The sequence below is a fragment of the Mercenaria mercenaria genome, chromosome 12, assembly GCF_021730395.1.
Source record: "Mercenaria mercenaria strain notata chromosome 12, MADL_Memer_1, whole genome shotgun sequence".
Lineage (NCBI taxonomy): Eukaryota > Metazoa > Mollusca > Bivalvia > Venerida > Veneridae > Mercenaria > Mercenaria mercenaria.
Window position 1 is genome coordinate 21,662,749 of NC_069372.1, and position 14,302 is coordinate 21,677,050.

Sequence of the window (14,302 nt, forward strand, 5' to 3'; positions counted from 1 at the left end):
GTTAGAACAGTACTCTAACTGGGGTCTAACATAGGTTTTATATGCAACCTCTTTGACTCTTTTATTTGGGGTTTTGACATCACGTTTGAGGAAACTTAGGGAATTTTTTACTTTGGATGTTACATTATTGATATGATTGGTCCATGATAGGTCTTTACTAATGGTTACGCCTAAATATTTGGCAGAATCAGCCGATTTTAACTCGATGTCATGCAGCTTATAAGGGAATATTACAGGGTTTCTTTTGCGACTGATTCTTAGAACTTCGCACTTATCTGGATTGAATTCCATGGACCAATCAGACTCCCAGGTTTCGAGACTGAAAAGGTCTTGCTATAGAGCTTGGACATCACTGTTTGATTTGACCGTAACATAGACTATTGTATCATCTGCGAACAGCCTCACCTTGCCTTTAACACTTTCAGGCAGATCATTTATGTACGAGAGGACGAGGCAAGGTCCGAGGACCTAGCTTTGTGGGACACCAGAGAGGACGGGGAGATTGTCTGAATTGTGACGTTCGACGACAACCTGCTGAGTGCGACCCTGAAGGAAGGACTTGACCCAAGAAGGGGCCTATGGATTGACACCTAGTCTTTGTAACTTGTGGACTAGTTTGTGATGATCTTCCTTATCGAAAGCTTTGCTGAAGTCCATGACTATGATATCTGTTTGTTGACCTTATTCTAAGCTATCACTGACTTCTTAGGAAAAACTTATTAGCTGGGTTTCACAGCTGTGTTTTGACCTGAAACCATGTTGGTAGGGGCTGAGAATGTTAAACTGGTCATAGAAAGACATGATGTTGGAGACAAGGATGTGTTCCATTAACTTTGAGGCAATACATGTGAGGGATATGGGGCGATAATTAGAGGGTTTACACTTAGGGCCTTTTTTATATGCAGGGGCAATGACTGCATGCTACCAGTCATTGTTGACAATACCAGTATTGAGGGAGATTTGGAATATGTAGGTAAGGACAGGGGCTATTTCTAAGTACAGTTCCTTCAATAACCTAGGTGGCAGTTCATCTGGGCCAGAGGCTTTACTTGGATCCAGGTTTTTAAGGAGCTTTTCTACACCTTCCTGGGATATGTTGACCTTGGGCATGACTGGTTTATTTACAGGGGTTAGCAGTTGTTTGCATGACTGGGCGAGGCTTAGGGGCTGAGGCCGTGAGAAAACTGACTCAAATTGCCGATTGAGTATGTTTGCTTTTGCTGTCGGATCGACAGATGTTTGACCTTCACTTTCAAGAGGAGCAACACCACTATTTTCTGTCCTATTCGATTTGACAAATGAGTAAAACGTTTTGTTTTGATCTGGTTTGGAGTCGGCAGTGAAGATTATGGTGTCTAAATACTGCCAGTAGCTATTCCTAATATCTTTTTTGTAGTTTTCCCTTTAAGCATTTAAATTCTTTGACCGGTTTTTCAGAGTGGGAGTGGGAATTTGACCTTTGTATTTTGGAAAACAGACGATCCCGTTTCCTTATTTGCCTAATGATGGCAGGAGTAACCCATGGGAGATCACGACGGACTTTAGTACATCTAGTTGGGATGTGGATAGAGCTAAGGCGGTTTAGCTCATCGTTACATGATGACCAAGCAGTATTTGGATCAATGTGACTGCTTTGAAAACATTTCAAAGTCTTTTTTGAGGCCATTCCAGTTTGCTTTCTTGTAGCATTTCATTTTTCTGACCTGTTGTATAGGGCGGCCTCTATTAACCTTTATCTCGTGAAAGACAAAGACAATGTCGTGATCTGAAGAACCTAGGGGTGGGGGGGGGGGGGGGGTAAAGTAGTGGTGTTATGAACATGAGAGGGCATGTTTGTGAGGAAAAGATCCAAGATATTATTTCCTCTAGTAGGGATTGTGACCATTTGCTGGAAATTGAAATTAACTATATTTTCAAGAAATGAGGTATACAAGTTACGGTACCTACAGTTTTCAGAGATGGATTCTGATGTCCAGTCAACACCAGGCATGTTAAAATCACCAAGGACCCAGATAGAACTGTTTTTGGTGATATTCTGGATGGCTGACTAAAGTTCACTTAAGGATGTTTCATCATCCTCCTTAGGTTTGTAATAGGAAGAGATGTATATATCTTTAATACCTTTGAAGGACAGTTTTGCCCAGACAGAATTGCATTTTGACCTGAGTTGAGGCTGTTCTGAGCTGACAAGGGAGCGAGAGATGGCTAAGAGGGTACCACCTCCTTGGCCCTCTGTCCTGTCATCTCTAAATATTTGCACAAATGTAAATGAGGTACCTATGTAAACAAAGCCATTTTGAACTTTTGACCAAGAAGTAACCAGTGCTGTGATTGGGTGTTAAAGATCACGTGCAGATACTTATTAGATATAGAAAGAATAAAGTATTGAAGGCCGGGAATGTCAAAAGTTAAAATCATAGGAAAATCAAAAACAAACGAAGTATTTTTATGATTGTACTATATCGTTTATTTGTGCTCTACGACATTAGTCAATACAGTGACAGCGACAAGTAAGCACAGTTGTGGCTATATTTTTGTTGCCTCTCAGTAATGAAACCACTTGTTCACACTCGCACTTCTTTTTTTTTTCTTTATTTTTTCTTGTTTTCATTTGGTGGGTGGGGTGTGAATGCGTTGCATTCTTGGTGTGTTTTATATATATATATACGGCGGGGATCTTTTTTATTCAGACTTGTGTTGGCTTGATTTTTGATAGAATTTCCGGGTTCCTGTGTAAATTCTTAAGAGCTCAAAACACGGGTTATTTTACGATTAACCACATTTGGGAACTTCCTATTTCTGTATATTCCCAGAGAAACATCTTTGTGCTTCGAACCTTCCAGGTGACGAATTTGACTATCTAAGTAGCAGTCTGATGCAAGAAAAAAGTACAATGACAAGTTTTATTTGAACATCCAAATGCTGTAAAATTTCCATCATTAATGAACAGCAACTATAAATATACACTGTTGACACTGTCGATATTTTGTAAAAAGATCATGTTAGCCTATAAATGACCCGCACTCTGCTTGTATTGCCCGGTAGTAGTGTTGACTTTTCCATTTTTTTTGTGTTGAGTTTATGTTGTGTTTTTGTGTTTGTAGATCTTTGTCTGTTGTAAATTTGGTAGATCCGCTTGTCTAAGGATGGAATAGATCTAGGCCAATTCAACATTTGCTGGTCAAAAATAGAATCGAGATGTCAACAATTTAAAAACTTATTTGGTTATATATAGGGTTAGTTGTCTTGCCATCTGATATTACTATGCTACTTTGTGTTATATGCCATACAATGTCACATGCCCTTATGGGTTCGGAATTTATCAATAAACTTGAAACTTGATTTGAGCCGCACCATAAGAAAACAAACAAAGTGCATTTGCGACCAGCTTGGATCCAGACCAGCCTGCGCATCCGCGCTGTTTGGTCAGGATCCATAGGCCTACTGATAGCTAACGTTTTCTCTAATTGCAATAGGCTTTGAAAACGAACAGCATGGATTCTGGCCAGACTGCGCAGATGCGCATTTCATTCGGCATCGCGGATAGCAATGATCACACTCTATAACGTGATAGTGTGCAACCTACCTTTTTGACTAATCAGAGAGAGAGTTATATTTACAAAAATGTGGCTTCTTATTCCTGAAGACTTACGTGACAGTAGCAATAATTTCGAAGGACGGCTCTACACGCTGAAGAGCGTCTACTAATTGCCCATGCGTAGCAATAACCACCCCTTCATTAATATTCATTTTTTTTCTAAAAAGGAATGTATTAATTCACGTAACAAATTATCAAGGTCAATTTACAAATAAATCAGACATCTTGTTCCTGTAATGGAAGATAGACAAGAGAAAACAAAAAAAAAAAATACTTTTTCAAACGCATGTTGAATTTTTTAATTCCACAAAACACAATTTATTGCAATTTTTTGTTTTAAACAGCTAGTTACAGTCACAATTAGATATAATATGGATAAAGTTCAATCCATGCCATGCAAACCATATTGATACACCCGATAATTAATATAAGAATGCAATTACATATAAAATAATCCAAACGTCTTTCAAATATCCATAATAAAACGCTTCCCGTCTTTTAACAAAACCACAGGTTTTACACGTGCTTGGACAAATAATGTTAAAGAATTGTCATACGATCCAGATTTTTCACATTCATTTTTCATAATTTCACAGGTTTATCACTATATTCCACATTTCGCGTTTCTACCGAGATTGAGGTCTGCTGAGTATCATCTGGTTTGACGCCAACCTGTTGTGTCACTTACAGTCATCACTCTATCGCAAACTAAATTTAATGATTATGTTACAAATATTATTTCCCTGTTTATAATAATAAGGTACAGTTACCTGCCCTTCGTTAAAGGAAGTGTATCCGAGAGAAAAGAGGTCCCTCATTTCATGATGGATTTGATTGTAAATAGATATCCTGAGCTTCTGAAAGTAGCCAAATTTTATAGATCTGATGTAAATGAAGAGAAAGGGGTAAAACATGGCTGGAAAATCATGTGTATTTTTTTTGCAAATGACTGTCTGCGGATTTGGACAAAAAGTAGGCTGGACCGCTTCACTTTGTAAAAATGCAATACGCTATTCATTCTGACAGATGTGAGGAGAAAAGTAGCAGGTCAACAGGTCACTTAAAAGTGATTTTTGTGTTTCTCTCGGATAGATTTCTAAAGAGAAGGTATTTGCATTTGTCTTCAGAACATTGTGTCAAAGCCTTGCATTGATATATTTGTATGTAACCCTATGGAAAATTAATTGTACTTTTGGGCCAGATAACTTTAGATTAAAAAAGAATTAAATTAGGGTAACCTCCCCTTTATTTTGCAAATAGTGTAAATGGGAGTACGGGAAGTAACTGTAAATTGTAAAAAACATACCTTTTATTTTGAAAATGGCGTCAAGGGGCTAGGGAAAGTAGCTTTGGATGAGAAAAAGGCGTATGTTATGTTACCTCACCTTCATTTTGCAAATGACGTCAACGGGGGTAAAGGAGATAATTTTAGATGAAAACAGAGGTCAGTAAGCGTAACCTCCTATTATTTTGCAAATGATGTGAGAAGGCGTAAGGGCAATAACTTTTAATGAAAAACGAAGGCAGTTACGGTAACCTCCCCTTCATGTTGCAAATAGCGTCAAGGTGGATAGTAACTATGGATGGGAAAACGAGGTCTGTTAGGGTAACCTCCCCTCTATTTTGTAAATGGCGTCAAGGGGCTGGGGGAAGTAACTTTACATATGAAAACGAGGTATGTTATAACCTCCACTCTACTTTGCTAATGGCGTCAACGAGAAGTAAATTTTGATAAGTAAAACATGTCGGTAAGGGTAACTTACCCTTTATTTTGAAAATGTTTAGGGGAAGATGACGGCTCAACGCAGGTAGGAACTGAACAAGATATTACAAGCATTTGTAATATCGGGCTACTGTGACTTATGTGTTTGTCCCTCTCTATCAATCAAGATATATCTTAGTACTAGACATTTACGGATTAAGTCTACGTGGACTGTGGACTCCCAAGGCGATAGATTTTTCAAGGGGACCGTCTCAAGAAGTTTAATTATATTATGCACGATATGAAAAAAAGTTTATAACGGCAATAGGGTTTGAGTTATTATATCATCACTATGCGGTAGGTGATATAAAATTTGGATGTGCCTGTTTTTAGCTCGACTTTCCGAAGAAAAAGTAGAGCTATTGCATTCGCTCCGGCGTCGTCGTCGGCGTCTCCGTTGGTTAAAATTTTTGATAAAGTCAAATATCTCTGTTGCTGTCAAAGCTATTGACTTGAAACTTAAAATACCTATTTACTATCTAAGTCTACACAAGGAAGAACAATCCCCATAGCTCTGATTGAATTTTTACAGAATTATGCCCCTTTCTAATTTAGCATTTTTGGTTATAGTTTTTGATAAAGTCAGATATCTCTGTTACAATCAAAGTTATTGACTTGAAACTTAAAATAGTTATTTACTATCGAAGTCTACACCAGGAAAAACAATCCTCATAACTGTGGTTTGAATTTTGACAGAGTTATGTCCCTTTTTAACTTAGAATTTTTGGTAAAAGTTTTTGATATTTTTTTTTTATTTAACGTCACACCGACACATGATAGGTCATATGGCGATTTTTCAGTTTTAATGGTGGAGGAAGACCCCAGGTGCCCCTCCGTGCATTATTTCATCACGAGCGGGCACCTGGGTAGAACCACCGACCTTCCGTAAGCCAGCTGGATGGCTTCCTCACATGAAGAATTCAACGCCCCGAGTGAGGCTCGAACCCACATCGATGAGGGGCAAGTGATTTGAAGTCAGCAACCTTAACCACTCGGCCACGGAGGCCCCCAAAGGTTTTGATAAAGTCAAATATCAGAGGATGGGAGCAAAATTTAAAGAACTTTACTGTTGAAGACCTATAGAAAATGACATCAAAGGGAATAAATTCCCCGAAAAACTCTTAGTCCACTAAAATTATTAACAGGTACAGATGTGTCAAAATACACCTTAACTTTGTAGGTACCATCCATGTTGTACCAAAGAAAAGTGGTCTCGGTTTTTACCTACGGCTAATAATAAAAAAGTTACAAAATAACCTATTTCTAGTAACATAAAAGGAAGTAATTCAATAAAAATATTGTAAGTGAACAAAAAAAAAAAAGAATCTGCCAAATAAAAACAAGAGCACCGCAATGCAAAGCAACATAAACACAAAACAAAGTCATGTGACCTTTAACCTCTAAGTGTGACCTTTACCTTGAAGCGAGCTATGTGCTCTGCACGTCGTCTCAATGTGGTGAACATTTGTGCTAAGATTTTAATCCTTCAAGCAGTTTAAGAGTTACACATCGCACTCGAAACTAAGTTATATGACTTTTGACCCCTAAGACGGACACACACACAGACAGACGGTCAGACGAACACCAAAATACGTTCCATCGGGCGTATGATAACAACAAAGGAATGGAGACGCAAGATATTACGTTTTCTACAGTTTTCACAATGTTTTACCTGCAGACCTACATTTTGATCCCAGCTAACCCAGTTAAGATTTATTTTCATTTCGGACGACGACGACGATGGAATACGGATACATTGCGAACAGATAAGCTCATCTTTTCAACTTTGTCGCAGACGCGCAACTTATAATATTGAAGAACCTTTCGGGAAAGTGTTATGACGCTAGATCAAATACTTTTTGCGATATGCATAACAAAACACCTCTCTGGCGAACAGACAGATGGACAGACAAATCCAAATCTTATCCTGTGCGGTAACATAATAAGCCAGACCTTACCATCATTATTGGAATGTTTTCCTACCACACATAAATTAAAAATATCATGTTGAGACGGTCCCCTTGAAAAATCGATCGTCTTAGGTGTTCACAGTCCACGTAGACTTAATTCGAAAATGTCTAATAGGAGAGTGCTCTACAATTTGAGGGGTTTAACTGCCGATCCGGTTCATTGATAAGGGCATAGTGACGATATCAATTTTGAGTGAAATTTGATATTTACGGAGCAAATGTTACTATACGTGCCATATGAAAAATATATATTACTTCTTGATTTCTTTCAGCTTCAACAACACTCATCCACATCTCTATAACAAGGAATAATAAATTTTCAGACTAGGCGCTTATGGGTTTATACTTTAGCATTAAATTACCTTTTCTGGTGTTCATCATGCATGTGTGAACCCGGTCGATTTTTCTTTTTTTTATGATTTGTTCTACTTGCAAAAAATTTCGAAAACAACTTTTTTTATCAAATATTGAATCGAAACTATCACCATCAGATTGGAAATGATCTAACTAAGAAAGTGAGTGCCACACTTGTATGTTTCGTTTAGAAATAAGAAACTTATCGCCGTTTTTCGAATGTTGAAATATGCGCCGCATAAATATAGAAGTCGGCGATATGTAAACGTCTCGACTAAATCCATCAAAAAAGTTTTATTACACAGCAAAGTCGCCACATTTTCTAAATGCTAACAAATAAAGACTCCTTAATTCTGTCTTCATTATTTGGTTAGTAATTACTTTTTAATGTTAAATAAATCATTTAAATCATTATGTTGATTTTCCAGTAAATGTTTTGACCTTTATGTATTTTCGGTATAATAAAATAAATATTGCATTCCTGAGACGGTGATATGAAAAATGTTTACCCCTCGAAATATGAATATAGACCTCGGGTGGCGCCTCGGTCGATATTCAGATATATCTCGCTAGTATAGATACTTTATCATAACGACGTACACATATGTATTTTCCTTTTAGTTTCATGCAGCCGCAAACAATAATTTATTCTTACCAACTCGGAGTTATAGTGTATTATCAATCATCTGCAGTGAACACAAATCCTCTGATCTTTGACATGCTATAGTGCGGTGTCCTTATCTGCCAGTAAGACGCATGTCCCGCTTTATTCTAGTCCTGTCAAGAGTTGGGGTTTGTTACATTAACCGATTTGGTGAGCCGCGTCATTTAGCTAAATAATGGATTCTTGCTGCGTATCTGGCATTAAAAATTGGGACCGGGAGGTAGTTTAGATGTTTCATAAGACAAACATGGCTGGCACTATCAGTAGGGCTGGCAGTATAAAAAAGAAACGATTTACTTTAATCTTATTGCAGTAAGACTAAAAAAACTATTACGGCAACCCTCTTAGGCACACTGTACTTTCGAAACCGGACCAATTCCAATAGGTTAGATGCATTGATCACAAGTTAAAACTGTTACTCAGAGAAACTTTATGCATTTCGAAAACTCGCTGGAACCTCAAATACCAAGCAAAATCTCTTTGGCATCCTAATGGTAAGATGTTGTCGGTGAGTATACTGTACTAGATTTTTGCCGCCATCTTCATTTATTCATTTCTGTTATGATTTAGCTTTAAACTTTAGATTTTGCATTTTCGCTGGGCATGAATAATGTTTATAAATCAAGAAATGTGCGTCTTAAATTACATATGCCCGTAAATCTGCCGAAATATACTCAACTGTTAGTATGAAATATTACTCTAGCAAATAAAAGTGTTCAATGTAATTTTAGCAAAACAAAAACCTTTTCTTTTTGAATAATCAAATTAAAGGATTCATGGTATCAAATTTTATTGACTCTGACATTGATGTTTTGCAAATTGGCCATGTTGATGTACATTTTGCTGCCCCAAAAAACACAGGAATCAAAATAAAAAAGGGTCAACATAAAAAGCTGTCAGTCAGTGATTACTTTTTAGGCAGTAAACGTATTGAATTGTTGGCAAAAGCGTTAATAATGCATACATGTAATGGCACGTGACGTTGCAGAGAGCAACTGGTTACCAGTTATCCGTCTGATCATTTTAAAGGGAGATATTTTTGTTTCAAATACAACAGTTGCACTTACTCTATATTCAAACGGAATGGAATACATAACTCAAAATACTTCATTCTCAATTTAATGCTAAAACATCATTTTCATACATGCTCAAAATTTCTGTTCTTTTATATCTTATTTGATCTATTAAAAGGGTTCGTTCTAAAGCTGCTCGGTCTCCAGATCATCTCGTACGGGTACAAATTTACTCTTGGGCTGGCTTCATCCAGACGAGACATCTACAAAAATAATGGTTTACTTGTTTTAACATCTTTAACATTCATGTAACGATAAATTATTTCAAAATTCTACTTTCTAGGCATCAAACAAAGCGACAGGGTAATCATCTTACCTGCTTAAACTCCGCTGGTATGGATAGAGAACGGATTGATGGTATTTAGTGGAAGCATTGCCGTTGTTAAGTATATCTTATAGTCCATGTATGACGACATTAATACCTTTAGTTGTGACCTTGACCGAGAACCTGCATGGTTCACTCATGGGTTTTGCAAACCATCTCAATAAGGTGAGTTTCAAGTAAAACCTTCAAGTGATTTAGAAGAAACGTAGGGGACAGGAAATTTAAACATTTGAGATGTGACCTTGACCTTGAGCTGGCATGGGTGGATTTTAAGTTCTGTACATCGTCTTGATAAGGGAAACATTACAGCCAAGTCATATTAAAATTCTTCATGGGGTCTAGGAGATACAGAGCAGACACAAAATGGAAGGCTCAAACCTTTGACCTTGAGTTGTGACCTTGACCTTGAGTCGACACAGCTGACATAAGTTTTGCACATTGTTTTGATAAGGTGATCATTTGACCAAAGTTTCATGAAAATCTTTCAAGGGATATAGGAGATACAGAGCGGACACAATATGGAAGGCTCAAACATTTGATCTTGAGTTGTGACCTTGACCTTGAGCCAACATGGCTGACTCATAAGTTCTGCAAATTGTCTTGATGAGGTGATCATTTGACCTAAGTTTCTTGAAAATCCTTCAACGGGTTAAAGTTATATGGAGCGGACACAATTGTTACGGACGGACGGAGACCATTCCTACAACACCCACCACTCGTGGCGGGGATTAAAAAGTAAGGACTTCTGTAACAGTGAATTGTATAACTGTGCGTACTGTTGTAATTGTAATTTGTTCTAAGGACAGAAAATGGCAAATCTGTATACAATGTACGTTACAAAAAGAAGTCTAAAACAAAGTAAAACAAACTGAATATGCATTTATATATGGAACGCCAAACACGACGTGGATGGTTTATTGTTATTCATCTGATGTTGTCACTTTACATAATGTGATACATTTTTATTCTGATGTGGTTTGATGTGGTTATTTGTCTATTGGCAGTGGTAACATGTCAGTTGGCAGTTTCTGAGTAGGGTACACAATTGTTCATGGTAAGTAGTGTACACATGTACATGGATGATGGAGAGAACGTGTATTTGTACATATCATCATACCAGCTCACACTGTCCACATGGGTATACTCGCCATGAACATTATGTGTACTCTACTCACCATATACAGACGTGTACCTTGCTCATCATGTACACATATGAGAGGTAGGGTACACGTACGTACCTGGTAAGTAGGGTACACATCTGTACATGAGGAGTAGGGTACATCTATGTACATGGAAAGTAGGGCAAACATGTTATTTTTTGTTAAATCTTAACCATCATGGCACTTTAACCGCAATATCTCAGACAGTAAAATAGATAAGAAGATTCCTCCGCCCAAGAGATTATAAGCACATTTTAGAAAATGTTTTACAAAAATTCTTTGGAAGTTCAAGGTGTGGGCCTTAGAAATTTTAGCAGTATTGCATGGTGGTCCTCTGAAAGGTTTTTGGAAGCCGTTGAGACATCACACGTCTTAACTTTACTTAGATTTTTTTCTTTTTCTTATCCAATTCAGCAAAAAAATATCACTGCAAATTCTTTCTCAACTTGTATTCAAGTTTGTTTTCTTTCATCGTCACTCTATCCTATTTCTTTATTTTCTTTTTTTCTACATATACATACACCTGGCCTACATTGATCTGTTTTGAACCAAAATATAACACATATAAAGTATATTATGTACATTTTGAAAAGAAACAACAAACGGGTTACCTGAAAGGGACCTTTAAATGATAAAAAAGAGTAACACAACTGCCGAACGACATCGAAACCAATCAGAATGAAACTGTACCACATTATAGTGAAAGTTTGACAAGAAACAACTGCAGAATTACAAAGTTTGTATCACCGAATGAAAACTAGCCACTGCCGATTTAAAAGATACCACTGCTAAATTACAAGTTACCATTGCCGAAGGACAATAAACCGTTATAGTCGCACTTGGTGTTCCATACGTATCACGAACAACTTACTTCATCCTCCGAAAGAGACCAACCAGTACTTGCTCCCATATTATCTTCAAGTTGTTTCAAAGATGTAGCACCGATTATAACGGAACAGACAACATCCTTCTGTAGAAGCCAGCGGAGGGATACTTGAGGAACAGTCTTACCTGAAATAACAAATCAGATCTGTTATACTGTAAAAGCAGAACTTTTTGCGAGGGTTTAATTTTCACTATCTCGCGAAATTTAATCCTCGCGTAAATATTCGTCATTTATATAATTTAAATTCAAGCATGATAGCATTTTTACAATTTCGCGAATATTAAACCTCGCGAACACAATCAAAATATTTTGACCCAGCGTAAACATGTGCTTACTGTACACCCTTTACTAAGATTTAAATGAAGGAGTTTAGGTAAAACATGATTATGTTTTTAATTTCATCACATTCATTTACAAAAATAGAAATTGTTACGAAGTATTTCTTTTCCTAAACGTAGAATATAAACTTCAGAAAGGTTTATTTGATCGACAGTCTACCTTTACAGTCAAACCCTCTGTCCCCGCCCCACTTCTGCAATCACACACATTCTAGCAGAAATTTGTTGTAACAATTATTTTATTGTTTGATTCTATATTCTAGTTATCAACATATTTGAGTATTGTAGGTGATAACATGCGAAAGTAAATGTAATATGAAGATGTGATATCTTAATTTCTTTTTGACAGTTATGTGATATATGTGAACACAGTGAAGCGTGTACCGCTAGGGTACTGGTAATCGAATCCGGGATTTAGATCCAATGATTACTTCTGTATAAATGTGTGTAAAGAGAAACACATAGTAGAGTACACCTTGTTGCACTCTGTACATTAGAATATGCATATTTGCCACATAGGAAAACAACCAAAAGGGTTGGGCTTCGAGTTATTTCAACGTCAATATAAGCACCGTCCTTGCCAGATATATGTATCTGTACAGAAGTTTAACGCTCTATATATCAGTAACTATGAACGACATATCTCATTTACAAAACACCTACAACCACAATTACTTTCATTTATAGAGGTATCATATCTCATTATACTTACCATGAGTTTTCGCTATGTCCTTCATGATATCCATCAGATTCCAGTATCCTTCATCATCGTTATATTTGCTCCAAGCTGGTGCTGCTTGCATGGCCTTAGATTCGTCTTGGGCTATAAATCCTATCCTGCTTCCCTTAGCGTCTGGAGTTTTATTTCTCTCAAACTTGCCTGTTAGAACCCCACTGTTAAGAATAAATCATATAGGCTAACTTTATACAATCATGTATAATATCTCTATCAACAATATCACACTGGTTTAAATGTTAACTACCAGCTGTAACGTCACAGATATGATGATAAACGACGCTTACCCTTATCATGCTGAACACGATTGATTCTGTCTTTGTGACCAGTGTAGATCATGATCAGACTACACATCCGTGTAGTCTGATCAAGACCTGCACTGTTCGCCAGTCATTCAGGATCTTTTTGGTAAGCACCCCTTTTTAACAGTTAATGGTACTATCAGAATTGAAAGATGGGTAATTTCATTTTAGAAATCCAAGCGGGCAGATTTGTAGCGCAACGGACATTCCTTAAGCCCACTACACATTTAACTGCATCCCGATATATAATTTATTTATAATCTTAAACAACGCAAAATTCTTGTTAACATTGTAGGTTAAACGCAATATCAGAAAATGCCTTTTGCAATAGCCTTTACAGAATTTGATATGCACGTACCCTTTCAGAGGACTCCATGGTAACACACCAATTCCTTCATTTGCACAGACCATGAATTCTTCAAACTCAGACTGACGCGCAAGTAAATTGTATTGTTGCTGAAATAAGAAATTAGAAAACTGTGTTTATGTTTGATAACCCAAAATAAAAGAACATCGCTAGAAATGTGCAATCATTGTTTAACCATGAAAAATAACATTTAACTTTGTTATAACTACTGGTAGCAGTTGTTGATGTACATAGCGTTAGTTGTGGTTGCAACAATGTATTACTAGTAAATAAGATAAATAACAGAGTTTCTTACACGCGCTAGTTGAAGTAGTAGTAGTAGTAGTAGAAAGATAAACGAAAAAAAATCATTCTAAGTATAAGTGCTAGTAGTAGCAACAGTAGTAGTCTGTAGTTGCAGTAGGAGTAATAGCAGTAGTAGGAGTAGTAGTAAGGAGGAGGAGGAGCAGTAGTATTAGTATTAGTAGTAGAACAAAATGAAGTAGTAGTAGTTAATAGTAGTTGAAGAAGTAGTACCTAGTAGTATTAGTTAATAGTAGTAGTAGTAGAAGAAGAAGTAGTAGTAGCAGTAGTAATTGAAGACAGTAGTAGAGAAATAGTAGTAGTTAGTGGTAGAGGCAGTAGTAGTACTAGCAGTAGTAACAGCAGTAGTAGTTAGCAGTAGTAGTAGTAGCAGCAGCAGCAGTAGCAGTAGTAGTTAGTAAGAGTAGCGATAATAGTAAGTAGAAGTAGGAGTAGTAGTAGTAATTGTTGTTGTTGTTGTTGCC

At 37.0% G+C, this 14,302-nt stretch overlaps 1 pseudogene; it reads right to left on the reverse strand.

The window, feature by feature from the left end:
• Window positions 1-9,500: 9,500 nt before the first annotated feature.
• LOC123533845 (1-deoxyxylulose-5-phosphate synthase YajO-like) overlaps window positions 9,501-14,302 on the reverse strand; it is a 41,867-nt pseudogene continuing 37,065 nt past the window's right edge.